This window comes from Oryctolagus cuniculus, chromosome 8, assembly GCF_964237555.1.
Source record: "Oryctolagus cuniculus chromosome 8, mOryCun1.1, whole genome shotgun sequence".
NCBI classification, from domain to species: domain Eukaryota; kingdom Metazoa; phylum Chordata; class Mammalia; order Lagomorpha; family Leporidae; genus Oryctolagus; species Oryctolagus cuniculus.
Window position 1 is genome coordinate 96,548,238 of NC_091439.1, and position 14,049 is coordinate 96,562,286.

At 38.8% G+C, this 14,049-nt stretch overlaps 1 protein-coding gene across 2 annotated transcripts in view; it reads left to right on the forward strand.

Annotated features, from left to right (window-relative positions):
* Positions 1 to 1,124: 1,124 nt before the first annotated feature.
* LOC127487086 (UDP-glucuronosyltransferase 2B13) overlaps positions 1,125 to 14,049 on the forward strand; it is a 38,968-nt gene continuing 26,043 nt past the window's right edge. The window contains exon 1 of one of the 2 annotated variants that reach the window (XM_070048060.1): positions 1,125 to 1,228. The gene's annotated coding sequence lies outside the window, so the exon portion shown is untranslated. The remainder of the gene's footprint in view (positions 1,229 to 14,049) is intronic. The other variant, XM_070048061.1, reaches the window with a different exon arrangement.

Sequence of the window (14,049 nt, forward strand, 5' to 3'; positions counted from 1 at the left end):
TCCATGAAAAAGCTCCAAAGTAAAATAAGGATTAACTAGAGAAAACTGTTTTTAAGGACAACCATTAAAATTCTATAATGATTGTTCTATAAACACACAGCAAATAGAGTAGCATTTATTAGGAGAAATATAAGAAGCAGGTAAAGCCTTTGTCATTTAACTGGGGCTTGATCCTGTTAGCTTCAGTGGTGGTCCTGTTTAGCTTCAGTCCTATTGGTCAAGGGATCTGCCTCCACCTTCCCTCCCCAATCCTTGGGCAGCATGGAACTAGGGAAAGTTCCGTCTACTTAGGTGGCAGTGAGAGTAGAACAGGAAAGTAAATACTTGACTTGGTACTGGAACTTAGTATAGCCCTGCCAGAGTAAAATAAAACACTGAGAAAAAAAAGAGCAACCATTGTTTCCAGCTCAGTGACTCTAAAAGAAACTTTTAGACCCAAATTAGCACTGGCAGTAACCCTGACCCCTAGTGGGATGGATTTATATTCCCGATATGGCCATATCACCTGTGGCTGGCTGCAGGTGCCTTAAGCTGTAGATAGACTAAAGCAACAGGGAGATTATATCACATGGGCCACTCATTGTCTTACCTCTGTGCTGCCCTGGTCTCTGGGCACTGTAGGGTTTGGATCTGATTCCGTTTTGTGCCAACCACAGTGATCATGAGATTAATCATTGTATCCTTTCTTCAACATCAGACAGCACAAGAAATAGTCACTGTCAATTTAGAGGAAATTAAGGAAGGTGAGTACAAGTCACTGCTTAGGATCCAAGAGCTGAGTCCTCCACAGTGAGTCCTAGTGCAAGGAGTATCCCATGGTTCCTGCCTGCAGGCCAATGATTGGGTGGGGCATTCAGAACTGCCTGGCTCAGACCAAGCAGGGATGGACTACTTTCTTTAAGCAGCGTCCCTACCTTCATCCCAACCTCCCATTCATCCTCCTTTGTTCCAAACTTGACCTCTACAGTGGAACAGTGAGAGCACATCCACCCACTCTGGAAGCCAACCTGGATTTACAGCACCATCTCACACTGAACTAGCTGCAGTAAACACAAGCTCAGAGAACAGAATAGCCTGTTCATGTTCTAAAGACTAAATAAAGCCTATTCCTTCCATGTGTTGAAGCTGACTACACCAACAAGCATCAAGAACTTTAAATGGACACAAGAGCCAGGCGAAGATGGAAACCACCAGGTGGAAGCACCAGAGAATAGGAGCAAATGGTGAGGTGAGTGGGGCTCTGGGAAGCAGGTCCTCATCCAACAGCCCTTGGAAGTCAGCATTTCCAGGAAGAGGCAGGAGATGTACACTGGGATCTCCCTGGTTCTGGGGCTGGCTTTGGGTGGATCATAGTTAAAGATTGATTTATTTCTTTGAATGGCAGTGTTAGAAATACAGAGATGGAATCAGGTTATAGATTTAGGTCTTTGATCCATTTTTGAGTGGATTTTTGTGTAAGGTATAAGATATGGGTTTTGCTTCGTACTTCTGCATGCTAAGATCTAATTTTGCAAGCATCATATGTGGAAGAGCCTATGCTTTCTCGAGGGAGATTTCGGCTGATTTTTCAGAGATTATTTGGTTGTAAACAGATGGATTGATCTGGGGTTTCTATTGGTTCCATTGGTCTACATATCTATTTTTGTTTCATTACTGGGATGTTTTCATTATAGTTACTCTATAGTATGTCTTTTGCAAAAATTTTATTTAATTTTTCACTTCAACAGGTTTCCTTTTTGGCGTTCAGTCAGTTGTCACCAATCAGGGAGAACATATGGTATTTGTCCCTTTGGGACTGGCTTATTAAATTAAAATTAATTTTATGAGTTCATATATTTCATATATGAAATTTGGGAACATACTGGCACTTCCCACCCACCTTCCCTTCCCAGTTCTCCAACCCTTCCTCCCCTCCCTCTCACATTCCAACTCTTAATTTTTATAAAGATCTACTTTCAGTATACTTCATGATCATCTAGTTAACTCTACCGTAAGTAAGATAGTTCAACAAGTAGTATGAAGTGAGGGAAAAAAAACCCACCCTTCCTTAATGTAAAAGACAAGGGTCATAAAAAATCATTGAATGTGAAAATATCTATTTCAGTCCAATACATTACATTTCAGTTACTTTATCAATTAACTCAGATCAGGGAAAATATTAGATATCTATTTTTTGGACTGCCTTATTTTACTACATGTAGTGGTTTCCAAATGCTTCCATCTTGTTGCAAAAGACAAGATTTTATTATTTTGTAGTGTGTCTAAAACTGGTATTATGATTGACTTGGCCTTGTTTTCATTATTTAAAGTGCTTTAGAAATTCAGGGTCTCCTTTGTTTCCATGTTAATTTTAGCATCATTTTTTTCTGGATCTAAGAAGAATGGCAGCGCTTTTAGATCACATTGAATTTGTAAATTGTTTTCAGTAGTATGGACATTTTGATTATAGTAATTCTTCCAATTCATGAACCAAGAAGATTTTTCCATTTTTTGTGCCTTTTATTTCTTTCTTTAATACTTTGAAATTGTCACTGCAGAGATCTTTTATTTCCTTTGCCAAATTTATTCCAAATTGTTTAAAACGTTTTTTATAACTATTGTGAATGGAACTGATCTTACAAGTTCTTCTCAGCTAAGGCATTATCCATGTAAACAAAAGCTATTGGTTTTGTATGTTGATTTTATTGCCTGCAACTCTACCAAATTCTCATTTGAGTTCCAACAGATGTAGCAGAGTCTTTAGATCCCCTATATTTAGGATCATGTCCTCTGCAAATGGGGATATTTTGACTTCCTTCTTTCCAATTCGAAAGTTGGCATCTTTGTCTATTTCTAGATCTTAATGGAAATGCTTCTAGCTTTTCATAATTCAATATGATGCTGGCTGTGAGTCTGTCATGTATTGCCTTGATTGTGTTAAGGATTGTTCCTTCTATATACAATTTGCTTAAGGCTTTTATCATGAAAAGATGTTGTATTTTTTCAGATGCTTTCTCTGAATTATTGATTTAATCACACAGTTGAATTCTTCAGTTTGTTAATGTGATGTATCCATTTATTAGTTGGTGTGTGTTGAATCATCCCTGCATAGCAGACATAAATCCCCCTTGGTACGGGATTTAGCTAGGATAATGTTGAGGATTTTTGTGTGTATGTTCATCAAGGTCATTGGTTTATAATTATTTTTATTTGTTGCATTTTTCCTATTTGGGAATTTGGTGATACTGGATTCATAAAAAAAGTTTGGGAAGATTCCCTCTCTGTCAAACATTTTGACTACCTTGAAAAGATCTGGAGTTATTTCCTCATTAAAAGATTTTTTAGAATTCAGCAGTAAAGTCATCTGGTCCTACCTAGGCTTTTCTTTGCTGGGAGGGTCCTGATTACTGGTTTAATCTTAATATTAGTTATTGTTCTATTTGGTTTTCTATTTTTCATGACTGTTGTGTACACTGTATGTCTCCAGAAATCTATGCATTTTTTCTGGTTTTCCAAATTGTTGGCAAATAGCTGTTATTGGTAATTTGTGATGAATCTTTATATTTCTGTGATATCCACTTTAACATCTCCATTTTTATCTGTTATTTTATTAATTTGAGTCTTCTCTCCTTTTTTTGGTTAGTTGGCCCGATGATGTACCAATATTATTCATTTTGGTTTCAGGAAACCAGTTCTTAATTTCACTGATATTTTGTATTTTTCATTTTAATGGTATATTAAATATATTCTATATTTCTATATATTAAATAGATTCAACATTTAATTCATTATTTCCTCTTATTAATGTTGGTTTTTGTTCTTGTTTTTCTAGGTTCTTCAGATGCATTATTAAATCATTTATTTAACGCCTCTCCAATTTGCTGATAAAGGGACTGATTGCTATAAACAGCTTTGTGTATCCCATAGGTTTTGATGTGGTCATAATCATTCATTTCTAGGAATTTTTTGGTTGTCTTTTGATTTCTTCTATGACCACTGTACATTCAGGAGCATATTGTTCATTCTCGACGTGTTTGCATATTTTCTGGCATTTTATAAGTTGTTAACTTCCAGCTTCATGCCACTGTGGTTAGAAAAGGTACATGGAATAATTTCAATTGTTTTGAATTTGTTGAGATTTGTTGTAAGACAGAGCAGACAGTCTATCTTAGGGAAAGTTCCTCGCATTGATGAAAAGAATGTGTATTCTGCAGCTGTGAGATGAAATGTTCTGTAAATATACATGAGGTCCATTTGATCTGTAATTTAGATTAATTCTGCTCTTTCTTTCTTGATTTTTTTTGCTAGTTGATCTGTCTGTTGATGAAAGTGGGATGTTGAAGTCCCCTATCATTATTGTGTTGGAGTCTGTGTCTCCCTTTAATGTTGCTTTTAAGCATCCAAGTGCCCTAGTATTGTGTGCACATACATTTATTATAGTCACATCTTCCTATTGAATTGATCTCTTAATCATTGCATAATGCCTTTCTTTGTCTGTTTTAATAGTTTTTGTCTTAAAGTCTATTTTGTATGATATCAGAATGGCTACACCTTCTCAATTCTTTTTTTGTTTGCATGGAATAACTTTTTCCCTCCTATCATTTTCACATTGTCTGTATCTTTGTTGGTGAGTTGTTTCTTGCAGACAACAAATAGATGGGTCAAGTTTTTTAATCCATTTAGCCAGTGTGTATCTTTTAATCAGAGAAATTAAGCCATTTACATTCAAGATTATTATTGATAAATAGCTACTTGGCTCTGTAATTTTTCTATAAATATTCCTATTGTCTCTTTTGGATTTCCTTTGTACTTTTTTTATAAAGATTTATTTTATTTATTTGAAAGACAGAGTTACAGAAAGAGGTACAGACAGAAAGAGAGGTCTTCCCTCCGCTGGTTCACTCTCCAGATGACCACAACTGCCAGAGCTGTGCTGATCTGAAGCCAGGAGCTACGAGATTCTTCTGGGTCTCCCACATGGGTGCAGGGGCTCAGGGACTATCCACTGCTATACCAGGCCATAGCAGGGAGCTGGATCAGAAGAGGAGCAGCTGGGACTAGAACTGGAGCCCATATGGGGTCAGCACTCCAGGCCAGGGCTGTAACCTGCTGCGCCACAGCACTGGCCCCTCCTTTGTACTTTTCCTGGGAGATTTTCTGCGTTCACATTCTTCCATAATGATGACTATCTTTCTGTATTTCTCGGTGCAGTACATCTTTAAAGAACATTTCTAAGGCTGGACTGTGCAAGACAAATTGTCTCAATTTCACTGAATATGTCTTCTAATCCATTCTCTCTTTCAACACCTTTAGGAACTCCTAAGACCTGTATGATGAGTCATTTAATCGTACCCCATAAATTGCAAACACTGCATTTAATTTTTCTAATTTCTTTTTTTCTTGTTTTTTTTTTTTGTTGGGGGGGGGGTCTGACTGGGATATTTCAAAGATTTGTCTTCTAGCTCAGACATTCTTTGTTCGGTCTCACCAAGCCTGTTGTTAAGGCATTCTACTGTATTTTTTGTTTGACATATTGAATTCTTATTTCTAATGTTTCTGGCTGATTGTTGCTCAAAAATCTCAATTTCAATGGAAAATTTTTCCTCCATGTGATGTATGAATTTCTTTAACTCATTAATAACTCATTAATTTGCTTCTCATTGCTTTTCAGTATTCTGTGATCATTCTTTTGAATCCTTTTACAAGCATCTCATCAATTTCTTTGTCTTCAGATTCTAATATTGAAGTGTTTTGTGTTTCTTAGGGGGAGGCAAATTCTCCCTAAGGCAATATCATCAGTAACACTGGCTGCTGCAGTCTCTTACTTCGCTTTACGAAAATGCCATCTCCTTCTGCTGAGGATTCTGGTACTGGTAGGAGTGGAATGACACGCCATGGGGTGTGGGGGAGGGGAAGCAGAAAGTCGGCTGCCCTGTTCCTAGCCTGGCATTAGCTTAGACTCCAGTCAGCTCCCCAGGCTGAACTAACGGTCAGTGGGTGACTCTGGACTCCCCTCTTCCCTAACAATGTGAGCATTGGAGCACGCAGCAAGTTCTTCCCACTTGTCATCCTATGATGGTGGCACATCAGCTGCCAGCGGGCTGCATCACGTGGCTGGCTGCAGCAGTAGCCCTGACCCCTCTCCTCCTGTCCCACAGAGTCTTCGCTATTTTTTAAAATTCTTTGCTGAAAATTTTCAGATCCCTGAAAATGTGGCCCTCCCTTTGTTCTTTTCATATCCCAGAGCAGCTGATACACCCTATTCAGCCATTAGATCTCTCATACTTTGTATCTTTGTGTGCACTTTTACATTGCAAAATTAGAAACTCAGGGTCTAAATGATAAACAAATAAGCACCAATTTCTAATCAGATAAAATAACATCCAATAATATCATGATTTTATAAATATACATGCATGTAGAGACTGGTGATGTGGCTGGCGTAGCAGGTGAAGCTGCCACCTGCAGTGCCAGCATCCCATATGGCCTTGGTTAGTGTCTAAGTTGCTCTACTTTCAATCCAGCTCTCTGCTGTGGCCTAGGAAAGCAGTAGAAGATGGCTCAGGTCCTTAGGCCCCTGCACTCATGTGGGAGACCCAGAAGAAACTCCTGGCTCCTGACTTCGGATTGGCACAACTCTGGCCATTGTGACCAATTGGGAAGTGAACCAGAGGATGGAAAGCCTCTCTCTCTCTCTCTCTCTCTCTCTCTCTCTTTCTCTCTGCCTCTCCTTCTCTCACTGTGTAACTCTGACTCAAATAAATATCTTTAAAATATATATTTGCATGTATTTACATTAATAGAATAACAACCAGAAAACACATACAAATTTGTTTAAAAGATTCATTTATTTGGAAGTCATGTTAAAAGAGAGGCAAAGGCAGAGAGAGAGAGTTCTTCCATCTGCTGGATCACTCCCCAGATGACGGCAATGGCTAGAGCTTTGCCAATAGGAAGCCAGGAGAGAGAAGCTTATTTCAGGTCTTCCACCTGGTCTTCCACCCAGAAGATGGACTTGGGCCATCTTCTACTGCTTTCCCAGGCCATATCAGAAAGCTGGATCAGAAGTGGAGTAGCTGGGACTTGAACCAGGGCCCATACAGGATGTTGGCACTGCAGGCAATGGCTTTACCCTCTAGGCCACAGCGCTTGTCCCACATACAAATGTTAAAAGAGGTGTCTTGCTTTACAAGTATGAATAAAACTTACTTCTTCCTATACATTTATCCAAATTTTCTTACACTGATGTTTGTTTTTGTTTTCATAAAGCTGTTACAGAAAGCATGAACAATTCACCTCAGTGAGTGATATTTTAACAGAGCATGCATTAGTTAATAACTTAGGGAAGTATTTTCCACAGCATGGGTAAAGGAGGCTTTGGGCAGTGAGTCAATAAGATAAATATTGAGTAATTATCACTTAAAATATTGCTACTGATCAATTGAGTCATATAGAATATGGTACACAATACCATATAGATATAGAATATCTTACAGAATATAAACCATCTAAGTCCTGGAAATATTGTGTTCATATTGAAACTGATGTCATCAAGTAAAATTATACATTCAAAAAATGCTATAGAAAATATAGTATTCATAGTGGAATTAGGAAATGTATTTTTCTATAAAACACTTTACAAATATGATTTAGGCAATAATTAGAAAGAGAAAGTACACTTCTTAGGTTAGAAAGGTTCTCTCATTATTCTACAGAAAGAAAAAAGCAAACAATGAAATGAAAAAGGTGAATAAATGAAAACGTTGTTTTCACAATATCTCCAGTAAACTTTTGTATCTCCATTTCATTTTTGAGTAGAAGAATAAATAAAGAAATGTAACTTTTTAATTATTCAGAAAGTGGAAATTGGATAGACTTAGGGAAACAGAGGGAGGGAGAGAGAGAGAGAGAAAGCGAGCTTCCATACCCTGGTTCACTCACAAAATATTTGCAATGGTTGAGATTTGGTCAGGGCAAGCCAGTAGCTGGGAGCTCAATCCATATCTCTCACATTGGTAGTAAATACCCACTGCTTGCAGACTTCCAGGTCTGCAATGAAAGGAACTTGGAATTAGGAATCAGATTTTGGCATTAATTGTCAGCTTTCCAACATGGGATGTAGCTGGTACCATAGCGCAATGGATCAAGCCACTTCCTGCATTGCCAGCATCCAATACTGGAGCTCTGGTTCAAGTCTTGGCTGCTCTACTTCCAATCCTGTTTCCAGTGCCTGGGAAAGCAGTAGATGATGACTCGGGTGTTTGGGCCCCTGTCACCCACATGTGAGACGTGGATGGAATTCCTGGCTCCTGGCTTCAGCCTCACACACAGCTGACCATCACAGCCATTAGCGGAGTGAACTAGGAGACAGATATCTCTCTCTCTCTTTCTCTCTTCCTCTCTCTTTCTCTCTCTGTCTCTTTCTACTTAACTCCACTTTGCAAATAAATAAATAGGCTAAATAAATAAATATTTTTTAAAGATTTATTTTATTTATTTGAAAGACAGAATTATGGAGAGAGGTAGAGACAGAGAGAGGGGTCCTCCATCCGCTGGTTCACTCCCCAGATGGCCACAATGACTGGAGCTGAGCCCATCCGAAGCCAGGAGCCAGAAGCTTCTACTAGGTCTCCTACATGGGTGCTAGGGCCCTAGGACTCGGGCCATCTTCTACTGCTATCCCAGGCCATACAGAGCGCTGGATTGGAAGAGGAGCAGCCAGGACTAGAACCAGCACCAATAAGGGATGCCGGCGCTTCAGGCCAGGGCTTTAACCCACTGCGCGACAGCATTGGCCCCATAAATAAATATTTTAAAAGAACATAAAATGGGGTATGGACATCTTAATTTCTGCTTTAATATCTAGGCAAAACAACTACCTCCGGACTTTTTCTTACATTAAATATATAAGGCGAGGTTCAAGTACCACATTGAAAAATTCTTAAACAATTGCAGGTAAACATATCTCCACCAAGAGCTTTCTGTACTCTGAGATACTCAAGAGGTTGTCCAGATCTTCTTAGGAAAAATGCTGAAACTGAAGTGCTCACTGTGAGACACAGTGAGGTGAATAGGCGGGGCCTACAAAGCCAATTATACACAAATCATTCCACTGGGATATCAGTTTTATGAGATTATTTCATGGCAAGAGGTATCATATATAAACTAGCTGAGAAAGGTGGTCACTCACATATGTAACTACACATGTATTTTCTAGAGGTAGAATAGTACTCTCAAAGTCATTTCATGGAAATTCTAAACCAGAATAAGACTCTGAATATTAGTGATTTTTCAATATCCTGCCGCTAAAGAGTTATTTAGGGAGACAGTTCTAGAAATTATGGAAAAATACAGACTGCATATTAGAGAGAAAAGTAATTATAAAGTCATCCTTATTGTTACTTATCTTTTTCTTAGTACTCCTTATCAAACAAATAGTTAAATAATTTTCTTGATAAACTTCCTGGAATTAATACAAAATATTTAGAAAAACTAGAAAGATGAATAAAGGTGTCACAATATGCTGTGGTATGCCTCCTACCAAGGATTTATAGTAGTAATTAACAGCATAATAAATGAAGATTCTAGGTACAGACTTTCTAAGTATATCTCTCTACAGTAAAAAAAAAACAAGAATATTCATGAGCCTTGTTAAAGATAATCAGAGAATTTATTGAGGACTCTCTCAATTGGTGAATGAGACACTGCAATTGGGCTTTGTAGGAGAGGAAAGAGTTGGGGTTAACATCTGAACACAAGAAGGAAAAAAGTGGTTATGCAGCTAAGGTGTAAGGAAGAACAAGGACTAGGGATGACTCTAGCCAAACTGACTTAATATGATTCTTTTAAAAATTAATTGTTTACTTATTTGTGAATCAAACAAAAAGAATTGGAAATTGAGAGGGGAAGGAGAGGGACACAGAAAGAGAAGAGAAGAGAAAAGAGAGAGGAGTAGAGGAGAGGAGAGGATAGTAATAAAAAGAGGGGAGAGGAGAGGAGAGAAATCTTCCATTCACTGTGTTACTCCCATAATGCCTGCAATAGCCTGGGCCAGGCTGAAGGCAGCAGTCAAAAACTCATTCTGGTTCACCCACCTGAGTGAAACCAGATGGTTTCCAGTTGCACTTATTTTGTTGCAAAAAGAATTTCTTTTTTTTTTTTTTACCACTGAGTAGTATTTTACAGTGTATATATATATCATAATTTCTTTATCCAGTCATCAGTTGATGAACAATTGGGTTGCTGAAGTTGATGGACAACTGCATTAAACATGGGTGTACAGATAACTCTTTAATATGCAGATTTCGGGGCCAGAGCTGTGGTGCAGGAGGTTAATCCTCCGCTTGATGCAGCAGCAGCATCCCATAGGGGCACTGGTTCTACTCCCGGCTGTTCCTCTTCCAATACAGCTCTCTGCTGTGGACTGGGAATACAGTGGAAGATGGCCCAAGTCCTTGGGCCCCTGCACCCACATGGGAGACTGGGAAGAAGCTCCTGGCTCCTGGCTTCGGATCGGCACAGCCCCAGCCGTTGTGGCCATCTGGGGAGTGAACCAACAAAAGGAATACTTTTCTCTCTGTCTCTCCGTCTCACTGTCTGTAACTTTACCTCTCAAATAAATAAATAAAATTATTTTAAATATATGCTGATTCCATTTCATTTGGGTAAATTCCCATGAGTGGGGTAGCTGGGTCATATATTAGGTTTATATTCAGATCTTTAATGTTTCGCTATACTGTCTTCCACAATAGCTGCACCAGGTTACTTTTCCACCAACAGTGGATCTGGGTAGTTTTTCCCCACATCCTTGCCAGCCCTTCTTGTTTCTTGATTTCTGTATGTAAGACATTCTAACTGGGAAGAGGTGAAACCTATTGTGGCTTTTATTTGCATTTCTCTGATAGCTAGTAATCCTGATCATGTATTCATGTGTCTGTTGCTCATTTGAATTTCCTCTTTTGAAAAATGCCCATTCAATCATTGTCCCATTTCTTAACTACTTTGTTTATTTTGTTGTTGCTGAGTTTTTTGACCTCTTTTTATATTCTGGATATTAATCCTTTTCAGTTTCAACTTGCAAATATTTTCTCCCATTCTGTCAGGACTTGCCTCTTCACTTTGTTTTGTGCAGAAGCATCTCAGCTTAATGTAATCCCATTTGTCAGTTTTGGTTTTTATTGCCTGTGCTTCTGGTGTCTTTTCCAAGAAGTCTTAGCCTATGCCAGTGTCTTACAGATTTTTCCCAATGTCTGTAGTAATCTCATGGTATCAGGCCATAGATTTTAGTTCTCAATCCACTTTGAGTGGATTTTTCTATAAGGTGTAAGGTAGTGCTCTTGTTTCATACTTATACATGCAGAGATCCAGTTTTCCCAGAACCACTTCTTAAAGAGGCTGTCCTTTCTCAGGGATTGATTTTAGCTCCCTTGGCAAAGATTAGTTGATTGTTGATGCATGGACTGATTTCTGGAGTTTCTATTCTGTTCCGTTGGTCTACATTCTGTTTTTTTGCCAGTACGAGGCTGTTTGATTATACTTGCCCTGGAGTAGATTTTGAAACCTGATAGTGTGATGCCTCTGGCTTTGTTTTTGTTGTAAAAATTTTGCTTAGCTATTTGAGGTCTGTTGTATTTCCATATGAATTTAGGTATCATTTTTCTTTTTTCTTTTTTAAAATTTATTTGTTATACAAGTTTCATATATTCCATATATACAGATTTAGGAAAAGCATGATACTTCCCACTCTACACTCCTTCAGCCCATGCTCCAACCCTTCTTCCTCCTCACTCTCTGATTCCAACACCTAATATTTACTAAGATCTACTTTCAGTTTATTTAATGATCATACAGTTAACCCTAGACTAAGTAAAAGAATTCAGCAATAGAATGAACAACAACAACAAAAAACCATTCCCATTCCTCAACAGAAGACAAGGGTTGTAAACATTCATAGAATCTCAAAATGTCCATTTCTCTCCAATACATTACATTTTAGGTACTCTATTAGTTACCTCAGATCAGAGGAAACATGATTGGTTAGAATTTTCTTGAGGATTTTTGCATGTAAGTTCTTCAGGGAAACTGGTCTGTAATTCCTTCTCTGTTGCATCTTTTTCAGGTTTAGGAATTAAAGTGATGCTGGCTTTGTAGAAAGAATTTGGGAGGATTCCCTCTCTTTCAATTGTTTTGAATAACTTGAGAAGAATTGGAGTTAGTTCTTTTTTAAATGTCTTGTAGAATTCAGCAGTGAATCCATCTGGGCTTTTATGTTAGTAGGGCCTTTATTATTGATTCAATCTATGTCTTGGTTATGGGCCTGTTTAGGTTTTCAATTTCAATTTAGGTAGGTTGTATCTGTCCAGGAATCTATCCATTTATTCCAGGTTTCCGAGTTTTTGGCAAATAGCTCTTTGTAGAAATTTCTGATGATTATTTTTATTTCTGTGGTGTGGTGTCTTTTGTTATATTTCCTTTTCACCTCTAATTTTATTCTCTTTCCTTTTTTTTTTTTAGGTGGACCAATGGTGTGTCAAATTTTTTTATTTTTTCAAAAAAACCATCTCTTCATTTTGCTAATCTTTTGTATTGTTTTTTGGATTCAATTTTGTTGATTTATTCTCTAATTTTAGTTATTTCTTTTCTCCTACTAGTTTTGGGTTTGGTTTGCTGTTATTTTTCTGAATCCTTGAGATACATTGATAGCTCATTATTTGGTGCTTTTCCAATTTCTTGATGTAGGCACCTATTGCTATAAACTTTCCTCTTAACACTGCTTTTGCTGTATCTAATAAGTTTTGATATGTTGTGTTGATAGCTTCATTTATTTCCAGAAAGTTTTTGATTTCACTTTTGATTTCTTCTATGACCCACTGTTCATTTAGGAGCATGTTGTTCAATCTCCATGTGTTTGCATATTCACTAGAGATTCCTGAGTTGCTGATTCCAGCTCCAGCATTGTAGTCTGAGATGATGCATAGGATTATTTGGATATTTTCTGAATTTGCTGAGACTTGCTTTATGGCCTAGTATGTGGTCAATCCTATAGTAAATTCCATGTACTGCTGAGAAGAATGTGTATTCTGCAACAGTAGGATTAAACGTTCTGTAGATATCATTTATGTCCATTTGGTCTATAGTGTCAAATCTGTTTCCTTGTTGATTTTCCATTTGGTTGGTTTGTCCACGCTGATCCGATGCCAGGAGCAGGTGCTTTTCCTGGTCTCCCATGAGGGTGCAGGGCCCAAGAACTTGGGTCGTCCTCCACTGCACTCCCTGGCCACAGCAGAGAGCTGGACTGGAAGAGGGGCAACCGGGACAGAATCTGGTGCCCCGACTAGGACTAGAACCCAGTGTGCCAGCGCTGCAGGTGGAGGTTTAGCCTATTGAGCTGCGGCACCAGCTCTTTCTCTTTTTTAACAGTTTTTGTGTTAAAGTCTTTTGTCTGACTTTAATAAGGCTACACTAGCTTGTGGGGAGCAACTCGGACTAGACTAAGTTACTCGAATTAAGACTTATTCTATGCATCTGCTCTCCCACAATATGGTGCTGGGAGAGGAGAAAACAGCTTCTACACAGCTGCCTCCAGTTCAACCAATAAACTGTAGGACCTGCTCCTAATTGGAGGAGAGCAGCATACTCGGCGTGTGGGTAGCAGAGTTGGGATTGGTGGAAGAGGACTATAAAGGAGGAGAGAGACAGCATGCACCAGGAACATCTAAGGGGAACATCCGGATAACATCTGAGCAGCCCCGAGAGAGCCGGCCAGCGGTGTGCCATTCCCCCACGGAAGTGGGGAAAGTGGCAGGGGGAACCGCCCTTCCACGGAGGTGGAAGGGTCGGCAGCCAACCCGGGAAGAACCAGCAGCAAACCCGGGAAGGGCCGAGCAGACAAAAGAACAGCGCAGGGTCCTGTGTCGTTCCTCCGCGAATTGGGGAGCGACACTAGCTCTTTTTTGGTTTCTGTTGGCATGGAATATATTTTTCCATCCTTTCACTTACAGTCTGCAAGGCTCTTTGTTGATGAGATGTGTTTCTCGTAGGCAGCAAATAGATTGGTTTTCTTTTTTAATC